The sequence below is a fragment of the Diuraphis noxia genome, unplaced genomic scaffold, assembly GCF_037042655.1.
Source record: "Diuraphis noxia isolate RWA-SAM2 unplaced genomic scaffold, SU_Dnox_SAM2 contig0001, whole genome shotgun sequence".
NCBI lineage: Eukaryota > Metazoa > Arthropoda > Insecta > Hemiptera > Aphididae > Diuraphis > Diuraphis noxia.
In genome coordinates, this window is record NW_028301711.1 from 14,881,383 (window position 1) to 14,894,601 (window position 13,219).

General features: G+C 24.8%; 1 long non-coding RNA gene across 2 annotated transcripts; it reads left to right on the forward strand.

Moving 5' to 3' along the window:
- Positions 1-1,159: 1,159 nt before the first annotated feature.
- LOC149059900 (uncharacterized) lies at positions 1,160-7,562 on the forward strand. 2 transcript variants are annotated; one of them, XR_016189648.1, is made up of 3 exons: positions 1,160-1,244; positions 6,961-7,273; positions 7,336-7,562. It is a non-coding gene; the product is annotated as an uncharacterized LOC149059900 (long non-coding RNA). The 2 variants fall into 2 exon arrangements; XR_016189649.1 differs by lacking the exon at positions 1,160-1,244 and adding an exon at positions 4,578-4,668.
- The last annotated feature ends 5,657 nt before the right edge of the window (positions 7,563-13,219 follow it).

Genomic DNA, 13,219 nt, shown 5'->3' on the forward strand with positions numbered 1-13,219 from the left:
ATGTATTTTTGAACTTTGCAGGTGTTGATGATCGGAATGATGATATTGAGGACAACACTTTAGCTGTACAGGATGAACAAAAAGGCTGGAATAATTTTACTGGTATCATATATATATAATCAATGATTTTACTGATATTTATTAAATTCACTTTTTTATTTGAGATAGCTTTGTCTTGAAAATCATTCAAATTGTATTCTCAATTACAATTACTATTTTCATAACATCAAATGGTTTTATTTGTTCCAACATATTATACACTGTTCATTCATGAAGAAAAATATATTAGCGCTTTGAAATTCCGTTATGACACATTGTGTCGTACATTGATAATTTTATATCAGCACAAATGATATATGAATATTGATCACTTATTAGTACATAATTATTATAAAGCTAATATCTTTTCGTAACTATTCTTGAATAATTAGTTATCTCTACCTAAGTTGTATGAAAACTAAATCAAAAGGTCATAATTGAGGATTTATTATTATTATTCTAATTTTAAAACGTGTAGGTTATTAAATTATTCATATTTTCTACGATCTAATGTTAACAATGTATATGATAAATTAAAATTATTCGTTCTACTTGTGTACAAATATCCATCTTATCAGAAAAAATTTTAAATTTTGACCATATTAAAAATAATGATTTGTCCTTTGATGAATGTCATTGATAACAAAAACTGTTTTAGAGTTAATGCCAAATGATTATTATTCATGATGATATTAATATTAAATAATTTTTATTCCATAAATATAAAACCATTTTAATTTATTTATTGAATAACAGTCATCATATGTAACACACATCCCACTCAATTGAGACGCTATTCGAATTTTTACTTGTGTAAATGTTGTTTACCAAATTTATTATTCAAATGGTAAAACATCTCACTGAAAATCAAAATGTTTAACATTTTTTATTAATGTGGATAACATTTGATTAATTAATGTTCTGTGATAATTTCAGAAATTCTTATATAAATTTTTGAATATAATATTTAATTTAATTTTCATTTCATTATTATTAATTTGCATAGGTACGTTTTGATTTCATTTTGTTTTCTTTGAGATCATACAATTATTGACTTACTTCTGTAAATGTTATTTCTCAAATCTTCTAATTTCACAATATTAATGTATTTTTGAACTTTGCAGGTGTTGATGATCGACCTGATGATATTGAAGACAACAATTTAGCTGTACAGGAAGAACAAAAAGGCTAGAATAATTTTACTGGTATGATAAATATATAATCAATGATTTTAGTGATATTTATTGAATTCACTTTTTTATTTGAGAAAGCTTTGTCTTGAAAATCATTCAAATTGTATTCTCAATTACAATTACTATTTTCATAACATCAAATGGTTTTATATGTTCCAACATATTATACACTGTTCATTCATGAAGAAAAATATATTAGCGCTTTGAAATTCCGTTATGACACATTGTGTCGTACATTGATAATTTTATATCAGCAACAATGATATATGAATATTGATCACTTATTAGTACATAAGTATTATAAAGCTAATATCTTTTCATAACTATTCTTGAATAATAAGTTATCTCTACCTAAGTTGTATGAAAACTAAATCAAAAGGTCATAATTGAGGATTTATTATTATTATTCTAATATTAAAACGTGTAGGTTATTAAAATATTCATATTTTCTACGATCTAATGTTAACAATGTATATGATAAATTAAAATTATTCGTTCTACTTGTGTACAAATATCTATCTTATCAGATAAAATTTTAAATTTTGACCATAATTAAAATAAAGACTTGTCCTTTGATGAATGTCATTGATAACAAAAACTGTTTTAGAGTTAATGCCGAATGATTATTATTCATGATGATATTAATATTAAATAGTTTTTATTCCATAAATATAAAACCATTTTAATTTATTTATTGAATAACAGTCATCATATGTAACACACATCCCACTCAATTGAGACGCTATTCGAATTTTTACTTGTGTAATTGTTGTTTACCAAATTATTCAAATGGTAATACATCTCACTGAAAATCAAAATGTTTAACATTTTTTAGTATTGTGGAAAACATTTGACTAATTAATGTTCTGTGATAATTTCAGAAATTCTTATATAAATTTTTGAATAGGATATTTATTTTATTCTTAATTTCATTATTATTTATTTGCGTAGGTACGTTTTGATTTCATTTTGTTTTCTTTGAGATCATACAATTATTTACTTACTTCTGTAAATGTTATTTCTCAAATCTTCTAATTTCACAATATTAATGTATTTTTGAACTTTGCAGGTGTTGATGATCGACCTGATGATATTGAAGAAAACAATTTAGCTGTACAGGATGAACAAAAAGGCTGGAATAATTTTACTGGTATGATATATATATAATCAATGATTTCACTGATATTTATTGAATTCACTGTTTTATTTGAGATAGCTTTGTCTTGAAAATCATTCAAATTGTATTCTCAATTACAATTACTATTTTCATAACATCAAATGGTTTTATATGTTCCAACATATTATAGACTGTTCATTCATGAAGAAAAATATATTAGCGCTTTGAAATTACGTTATGACACATTGTGTCGTAAATTGATAATTTTATATCAGCACAAATGATATATGAATATTGATCACTTATTAGTACATAATTATTATAAAGCTAATATCTTTTCGTAACTATTCTTGAATAATAAGTTATCTCTACCTAAGTTGTATGAAAACTAAATCAAAAGGTCATAATTGAGGATTTATTATTATTATTCTAATTTTAAAACGTGTAGGTTATTAAATTATTCATATTTTCTACCATCTAATGTTAACAATGTATATGATAAATTAAAATTATTCGTTCTACTTGTGTACAAATATCTATCTTATCAGATAAAATTTTAAATTTTGACCATATTTAAAATAAAGACTTGTCCTTTGATGAATGTCATTGATAACAAAAACTGTTTTAGAGTTCATGCCGAATGATTATTATTCATGATGATATTAATATTAAATAGTTTTTATTCCATAAATATAAAACCATTTTCATTTATTTATTGAATAACAGTCATCATATGTAACACACATCCCACTCAATTGAGACGCTATTCGAATTTTTACTTGTGTAAATGTTGTTTACCAAATTTATTATTCAAATGGTAAAACATCTCACTGAAAATCAAAATGTTTAACATTTTTTATTAATGTGGATAACATTTGACTAATTAATGTTCTTTGATAATTTCAGAAATTCTTATATACATTTTTGAATATAATATTTAATTTATTATTCATTTCATTATTATTTTTTTGCGTAGGTACGTTTTGATTTCATTTTGTTTTGTTTGAGATCATACAACTATTAACTTACTTCTGTAAATGTTATTTCTCAAATCTTATAATTTCACAATATTAATGTATTTTTGAACTTTGCAGGTGTTGATGATCGACCTGATGATATTGAGGACAACACTTTAGCTGTACAGGATGAACAAAAAGGCTGGAATAATTTTACTGGTATGATATATATATATAATCAATGATTTTACTGATATTTATTAAATTCACTTTTTTATTTGAGATAGCTTTGTCTTGAAAATCATTCAAATTGTATTCTCAATTACAATTACTATTTTCATAACATCAAATGGTTTTATTTGTTCCAACATATTATACACTGTTCATTCATGAAGAAAAATATATTAGCGCTTTGAAATTCCGTTATGACACATTGTGTCGTACATTGATAATTTTATATCAGCACAAATGATATATGAATATTGATCACTTATTAGTACATAATTATTATAAAGCTAATATCTTTTCGTAACTATTCTTGAATAATTAGTTATCTCTACCTAAGTTGTATGAAAACTAAATCAAAAGGTCATAATTGAGGATTTATTATTATTATTCTAATTTTAAAACGTGTAGGTTATTAAATTATTCATATTTTCTACCATCTAATGTTAACAATGTATATGATAAATTAAAATTATTCGTTCTACTTGTGTACAAATATCCATCTTATCAGAAAAAATTTTAAATTTTGACCATATTAAAAATAATGATTTGTCCTTTGATGAATGTCATTGATAACAAAAACTGTTTTAGAGTTAATGCCGAATGATTATTATTCATGATGATATTAATATTAAATAATTTTTATTCCATAAATATAAAACCATTTTAATTTATTTATTGAATAACAGTCATCATATGTAACACACATCCCACTCAATTGAGACGCTATTCGAATTTTTACTTGTGTAAATGTTGTTTACCAAATTTATTATTCAAATGGTAAAACATCTCACTGAAAATCAAAATGTTTAACATTTTTTATTAATGTGGATAACATTTGATTAATTAATGTTCTGTGATAATTTCAGAAATTCTTATATAAATTTTTGAATATAATATTTAATTTATTTTTCATTTCATTATTATTAATTTGCATAGGTACGTTTTGATTTCATTTTGTTTTCTTTGAGATCATACAATTATTGACTTACTTCTGTAAATGTTATTTCTCAAATCTTCTAATTTCACAATATTAATGTATTTTTGAACTTTGCAGGTGTTGATGATCGACCTGATGATATTGAAGACAACAATTTAGCTGTACAGGAAGAACAAAAAGGCTAGCATAATTTTACTGGTATGATAAATATATAATCAATGATTTTAGTGATATTTATTGAATTCACTTTTTTATTTGAGAAAGCTTTGTCTTGAAAATCATTCAAGTTGTATTCTCAATTACAATTACTATTTTCATAACATCAAATGGTTTTATATGTTCCAACATATTATACACTGTTCATTCATGAAGAAAAATATATTAGCGCTTTGAAATTCCGTTATGACACATTGTGTCGTACATTGATAATTTTATATCAGCAACAATGATATATGAATATTGATCACTTATTAGTACATAAGTATTATAAAGCTAATATCTTTTCATAACTATTCTTGAATAATAAGTTATCTCTACCTAAGTTGTATGAAAACTAAATCAAAAGGTCATAATTGAGGATTTATTATTATTATTCTAATATTAAAACGTGTAGGTTATTAAAATATTCATATTTTCTACGATCTAATGTTAACAATGTATATGATAAATTAAAATTATTCGTTCTACTTGTGTACAAATATCTATCTTATCAGATAAAATTTTAAATTTTGACCATAATTAAAATAAAGACTTGTCCTTTGATGAATGTCATTGATAACAAAAACTGTTTTAGAGTTAATGCCGAATGATTATTATTCATGATGATATTAATATTAAATAGTTTTTATTCCATAAATATAAAACCATTTTAATTTATTTATTGAATAACAGTCATCATATGTAACACACATCCCACTCAATTGAGACGCTATTCGAATTTTTACTTGTGTAATTGTTGTTTACCAAATTATTCAAATGGTAATACATCTCACTGAAAATCAAAATGTTTAACATTTTTTAGTATTGTGGAAAACATTTGACTAATTAATGTTCTGTGATAATTTCAGAAATTCTTATATAAATTTTTGAATAGGATATTTATTTTATTCTTAATTTCATTATTATTTATTTGCGTAGGTACGTTTTGATTTCATTTTGTTTTCTTTGAGATCATACAATTATTTACTTACTTCTGTAAATGTTATTTCTCAAATCTTCTAATTTCACAATATTAATGTATTTTTGAACTTTGCAGGTGTTGATGATCGACCTGATGATATTGAGGACAACACTTTAGCTGTACAGGATGAACAAAAAGGCTGGAATAATTTTACTGGTATGATATATTTATAATCAATGATTTTACTGATATTTATTGAATTCACTTTTTTATTTGAGAAAGCTTTGTCTTGAAAATCATTCAAATTTTATTCTCAATTACAATTACTATTTTCATAACATCAAATGGTTTTATATGTTCCAACATATTATACACTGTTCATTCATGAAGAAAAATATATTAGCGCTTTGAAATTCCGTTATGACACATTGTGTCGTACATTGATAATTTTATATCAGCAAGAATGATATATGAATATTGATCACTTATTAGTACATAAGTATTATAAAGCTAATATCTTTTCATAACTATTCTTGAATAATAAGTTATCTCTACCTAAGTTGTATGAAAACTAAATCAAAAGGTCATAATTGAGGATTTATTATTATTATTCTAATTTTAAAACGTGTAGGTTATTAAAATATTCATATTTTCTACGATCTAATGTTAACAATGTATATGATAAATTAAAATTATTCGTTCTACTTGTGTACAAATATCTATCTTATCAGATAAAATTTTAAATTTTGACCATATTTAAAATAAAGACTTGTCCTTTGATGAATGTCATTGATAACAAAAACTGTTTTAGAGTTAATGCCGAATGATTATTATTCATGATGATATTAATATTAAATAGTTTTTATTCCATAAATATAAAACCATTTTAATTTATTTATTGAATAACAGTCATCATATGTAACACACATCCCACTCAATTGAGACGCTATTCGAATTTTTACTTGTGTAATTGTTGTTTACCAAATTATTCAAATGGTAATACATCTCACTGAAATTCAAAATGTTTAACATTTTTTATTATTGTGGATAACATTTGACTAATTAATGTTCTGTGATAATTTCAGAAATTCTTATATACATTTTTGAATATAATATTTAATTTATTTTTCATTTCATTATTATTTATTTGCGTAGGTACGTTTTGATTTCATTTTGTCTTCTTTGAGATCATACAATTATTGACTTACTTCTGTAAATGTTCTTAGATCTTCTAATTTCATAATATTAATGTATTTATTTATGTGGATGGGCGTCCCCAGGGGGCGGGGGAATACATTTTGACAAACCTATCTATATTGGTAAATATACTTTTATAAATTTTCTTTTAATAATACATTTATTTTCTACAGGATTTGCAGTGCTTGATAAATCAAAAACACTTATGTACGACTATCGCTACAATAGTATGAAGAAACACTAAGAGGGCAGAATTCACTTCTTGTATACTGACACAGGTAAATATAATAAAGCTATTCTATCACTTGCGGATCATAAGAAGAGTTGGTTTGGAGATGCTGGAATGGAATTGTACAGGGAGAATTTGTCAACACGATCTTTTAACCACCAGCTCATGATGATAAGCACTAATAAATTGTTATAAAACAGCTATGACGATAAGAAAAATAAAATGCATACCCTGGCTCATGTTCATTATATTTTTGAGTTAGTTAATACACAATTGTATTTTTTAATAAATTATTTTATTTATACTTATAATTTTATAGGGATAATGGCGAGGAGACTGTTGAATGGTCAGATCATGAGTTTGATGCGGGTGAGTGGTAGGAATCTGATAAAGATTTGATGAGATTGATTCTATAGGAATGCATGCCTAAATAAGTTCTATGTATATTTATGCTGTAAATAATTTTTATGTATATTTTTGTTGTAAATAATGCTATGTATTTTGTAAATAATATCACATGAATAATTTGAATATACTCATGTAACCCATGACCATGTATTGAAATAATACGTTGAATAAAACGTTGAATAATAAAAACCATTGTTAAAATATTATTATGTTTATTTTTAAGAATTATTTACAAATCACTTTCTTATTGCAAAAACTTTATTAAATGTTTATTGTTTTGGATTATACTCCATATGAAAAATACATCAAGGTAAAGTTTCATCATCACATATTTGATCCAAACGAGGGTCGAGGACAGACCAAGTTCAATGTTGATGAGTGCAATATTTGGATATACTCCATAGGAACTTGTTTTTCTGATAGCCTATAATGTAATTACATTGAAACTCTAAAGAATTCAGTACTCTTCCGAGTTCTTCATACTCTATAGATAGTTGATAATTACGCTCTAGCCACTTGTTAGTTTTACAATTTTTGTTATCCCACATAGATTTTGAATGTTTAAAAATCCAATGTTGAGTCACCCAAGTTTCGGTGTCTACTACAGTCATTTCTTTAATCATATATTTATTGTTTACGCCAAGAACGCATTGCATTTCTAAGATGGCTGAAGACATGGTTTAGGATTTTTTTTCAAAAGAGATCTTACCAGATAACAACAATTAATAAATCTGGCAATGACGGTTAATTCAGCTAGTATATTGTAAACCAAATTTGACATTTTATTATATGAAATAGTTTTTGAGTTATGAGAGTGTCGAAAGTGGGCAGTGGCTCCATGTGGTTCATGTAATATTATACAGTACGGTGCTGCTCGCCAGTTCTGTTAGCAGTGTTTGCTTTAACTTGGCTTGGCACTCAATAGCGTGTCTAGATATACATTTTTACGTCGTATGTATGTAGAGTCACCAGATTTTGAAATTATCAAACCGGGACATAATATTGAATAACCTTTTATTCGCTTATATGGAGAGGTTAGGAAAATTATTACATCTTTTTTTATTTCAATAGTTATTACTAGGGCTCGGATGTTGTTGCACTAAAAATGTTATAAAATTGATTGCATTATTGCTGTAAAAAATACCCAAAATTGCACTTAAAAATTGCAATAAAAAAATATTTTGTACCAAAAAAATTTAAAAAAATATATTAACAAATTATTTTATGAAATGGATTAAGTCATTTTATTAAGTAATATTATAAAGTTTTATTAGATAGGTTTTAAACGAGTAGATAATAAAAAAGATTCAAATTCAAATTCTCGACAGTTGTCATAAAAATCTGGTAAATTGTGCGGTCTATATTTTTTCAGAAATCTACAAATAATTTTATCAAAATTTAAAACTTTTTATTTAAACTATTTTTGATTTGTTTTTTTTTAAAAAACCTTACCTTATCTTAAAAATTAATAAAAGTATTGCACTGTATAATCTAACAAAAAAAAGTGAAAACATAAAAAAATATATAAAATTGTATTGAAAATGACAACAATCAAAAAAATTGCAATAAAATTGAAAAAAGGTCAAAAATTGCAAAAAGTTGCACTTAAAATTTATATATATTAATTGGTACTCGTTTGAAATAAATTTATAACTTAATTAGCAACGAATCCGAACAATAGAAAAAAAATTGCAAATGCAACAACATCCGAGCCCTAGTTATTACTTATTAGCCAATACAAATGTTTGTATATTAACTTAATATTATTGTTGTTACTTATTACTAATATTCATAGATACTTTTCGTTTGAATAAATTTTGAAAAATAAACCTAGGGTAAAAACAATAATACATAATATAATATGAATGATCATCTTTAACTTAGTACCTATAGAAAAAGTTCAATAGACTTTTGCAGTAACCTTTATAATAGGTGATTAACCACCTAATATTTTCCATTGAATTTCATAAACGGACGAAGGATATCTACAGCATTGAGTTCTAATGGATTTTACACAACCGATATAATTATATTATGTATTATGTTCCCACACTAAAGTTTTTGCTATGTTACGCACTTGTAAAACTGAGACAACACATGCTGGTGTCACATCCTCTCAACAATATTAATTATTATAATAAGAATATAAAGTATACTCTGGTAATTGTGTGTACCTACCCACAAATTATATTTTTAAATTATAATATAACTAAAATTTTTATTATGATTATTATTAAAGTTAAACGTTTTAAATTTTTTACAACTAAATAATTGGTAAATTTTTAATTAAATAAATGTCAACATTTTAACTTTTAATGACTATAAAAAAAAGTGCCAATATGTATTTATTTTCCAACTGCTATTACATCAACTTAAAGGGAACCTTATATTAAATTTTCAAGTTTTTTGACCCACTGATTAAAATTTTATCAATTTTTATAGAATAAAAAACGGAAAATTTCAAATGACTATAAAAAACTTAAAAATCATTGAAATATTTTGAAAATATTATCAAGTATAGGAATTGATAAAATAAACATTCTCTGAAAATTTCATGTATCTGCCGGTCATTTGTTTTAGAATTACACCAAAATCAAAAATTGATTTTTCAAGAAACCAACTTTATGTAAAAATTCCCATTTTTCTTTCTTTCTTTATCTTTTTGTATTTTTTTTCTGGAGGTTAAGAAAATTACTGGACATTTTAGATTTGGACGTCTTCAATGCACCAACTAGATTCACTTTCCTACCGGAAAAGCTACTAAAGTTAAAAATCGAAGCATAATTTCGACAACTTATCGTGTACCTACACGGACAAAAAAAAAAACACACACACATCATCGTAAAATAAATATGTACATTTTAATCACTCCGCTCAGAATCTTAAATCGACTCAAATATCAAGTTTTTTTAAGTTAAATCTTTATTTAAGACAATTGAAATGACAAGTAAGTAATTTACAATTGATTAAAATGAATTTTAATTATTTAACTCAAACATATACAATGACACAGTGTGATTAATTAACATAAACACAATCATTTTATACCGATTTTATACAGAACTGGAATTTAAAAATTATTTATCTGTGAATTAAATTGTACATACAAATGGATTGAAAATGAATTATTATAGTAATATAGGCACTAGTCAGTATTGTTGGCGTACCACTGTTTATTCTAGGATAATAAGTAAAGAGGCGTAAAACAATAAAAGCTTCAATTATAATAATTCATATTTTGTTGAACCGCAAGATATATCTGTCTAATGTATAATGTACTAATGACAGTTTTTGCAAAAAAAATATAAAAGACTTTCGGGGGGCTGGTGGTCCCTAAAATGTTTTTGTCTGAAAAATGAAAAATGTTAACACCGCCACTGAGACGTCCTCTTAAAATGAACGTTTTGGCGTCGGCCGTCAGGTCATATTAAACGCCCATTATCGTAGATACAATAATAGTATTTATTTATTTATTTGTAGGTATCGTGAATGTCAATGGATATTATACTACGTTACATTTTTTTTCAATTATATAATACACTTCCAAAAAGTTTTAATGTAGTTTTTTAAAAATATTTATTACCAATTTCGTATGTTTATAAATTTATAGGTAATATCAATATAAAAACTCAACTGAAATAGATAATTACAAAAAATCGTTATTTAAAAATAATTAGGTATCTGAATCAACGGTGGGTTTTATGAGAGATTTCATAAGACGTATCCCTTTTCAGATTCCAATATAACCTATTTTATAAATGATTGAATTTCTGAAAACTTTTTTTAAAATCTTTTATTCTATTTTTAATAATTTTAGATAAGTATATAATAGAAAAAGTTACAAGTGTTACCCTTCAGTAGTACATTATATATATACAAACACACACACACAGTGCCAGCCCAAGATACGGGCGAACCGGGCGCTTTTAATATACGAATATTTTATAAATTTTAGCGTAATATTTATTCAAATTGACAATAATATAGCTAAATGACTAAATTATCTATGACAGAATATTCTGTTATATATTTTTTTATATAGATTTTACTCCACTTTCCAGTTTTTATTATTATATTACAAATAATTTAAAAATAATGTACAATGATATATAATCATTAACTCGGGAAAACCAACAAAGTACCTATGTGTTACAGCTGATACGTCTATAAATTGTATCCAAATAAGTTTTGCAATCCTTTACCTGTCCATAAATGTAAGAATTTTAAACAAATTTGTAGGTAAGTATAAAAAGTATTAAATGTAGGTATTATGGAGCATTTGATTAGGGGCGTCTTTCAAAAAATTGCCCGGAGCGTCAAAATAACTTGGGCCGGCCCTGCACACACACATTTCAATTTTTTTTTTTTTTATATAAATACTTAACGTCTTGCATTTTTTTTTTCCTATAGAGCCAACTGATCCATCAATAATTTGATGAGTAACGTTTAACATAATAGTAACTACTTTGTTCTGTATAAGTTTTGAATATAGAAAAATAATTTTATGTGAAAATCATAGATAATATTAATATTATTAATATTTATTATGTATGTAATCAATAACAAAAAAAAAGAAAAGTATTAATTAATGGTTCGTTATTTTTTATAATATGATTATTTTATATTTTTATAAATCTAAAATATATTTAATTCAATTTTAATTTTATGTTTTTACTTGTTTTCACATATTATATGCATGTACATATTGTGGCTAATAAACCTAAAATAATATTTTATTATTTAATAAAGTATCGAGTAGAGAAATGTGTACAATATTTTTACAGCCTATGGGCACTGTAGAACTTAATCCGGGCCTGGATACCTGTAGTCTTAGTTTATTTAATTTCTCCTATTTGGTGACCACAATAACGAGCACTGCACAAAAGACAATTAAACGAAATCCAACGGGGTTTACACTTAATAACTAAGGTTTATTTATTTATTTATTCAACTCTCGAACAACTGACCACGATAACGAGTACTGGATGAGTAAGCAAGTATAACAGTGTCTTGTCTACCTGTCACCTTGAAAGTGTTTTTACCGCAAACGTTTCTGTACTAACATTCAAAACAAATTAATTTAGGAATAAAAACAAGTAACACAATAACCAGTAGGTAAGTACCTAATGACAATAAACAGAAAATTTATTTAAAAAACAAACAGGTAAAATAATACATACGTCGAAATAACCACAAAACCTTGCCAAACATCGAAAACCTCTCTCTCGTTGTAGCCATCGCCTTAAGTAGCAATTGAAATTTTGTTGACTCGGCATAATGATAGGCATATTATAAAATTGTATAATATGCCTTCTTTTTTAGGTCATATATACAACAGTCAACAGTATGTTATATTTATATATTAAACTATAATAAACTAATAAAAATTGAAACTTAATGCTTAGTTATTCAGGGCTGCATTAAGCGAGGTGCAAAAGAAGCATTTGCTTCAGGCGATAAAATATTTAAACTACTTATCTGGAAAATAAAATGTTACTAAGGTTTTTTTTTTAAATATTAAAATTAACATTTTGCAAAACCTATTTGATTGAAAATGTACAAATTCTTTAGTTGTCAAAAATTTATTAAACGTTTAGCTTTTATAGTTAAGGATTGAAAATTTAAAACAAGGTGTCATTTAAAAGTTAATTCTGTGGCAAAAAAAAATATCAAAAACCTATACGAACACAGTTATTTTTTATAGTTATTTCAAGTTCAAATCTGGATGAAATTACATATTAAATAATCATTATAACAATTTAAGTTACATTGTTGTAATTTAAAAATATTATTCG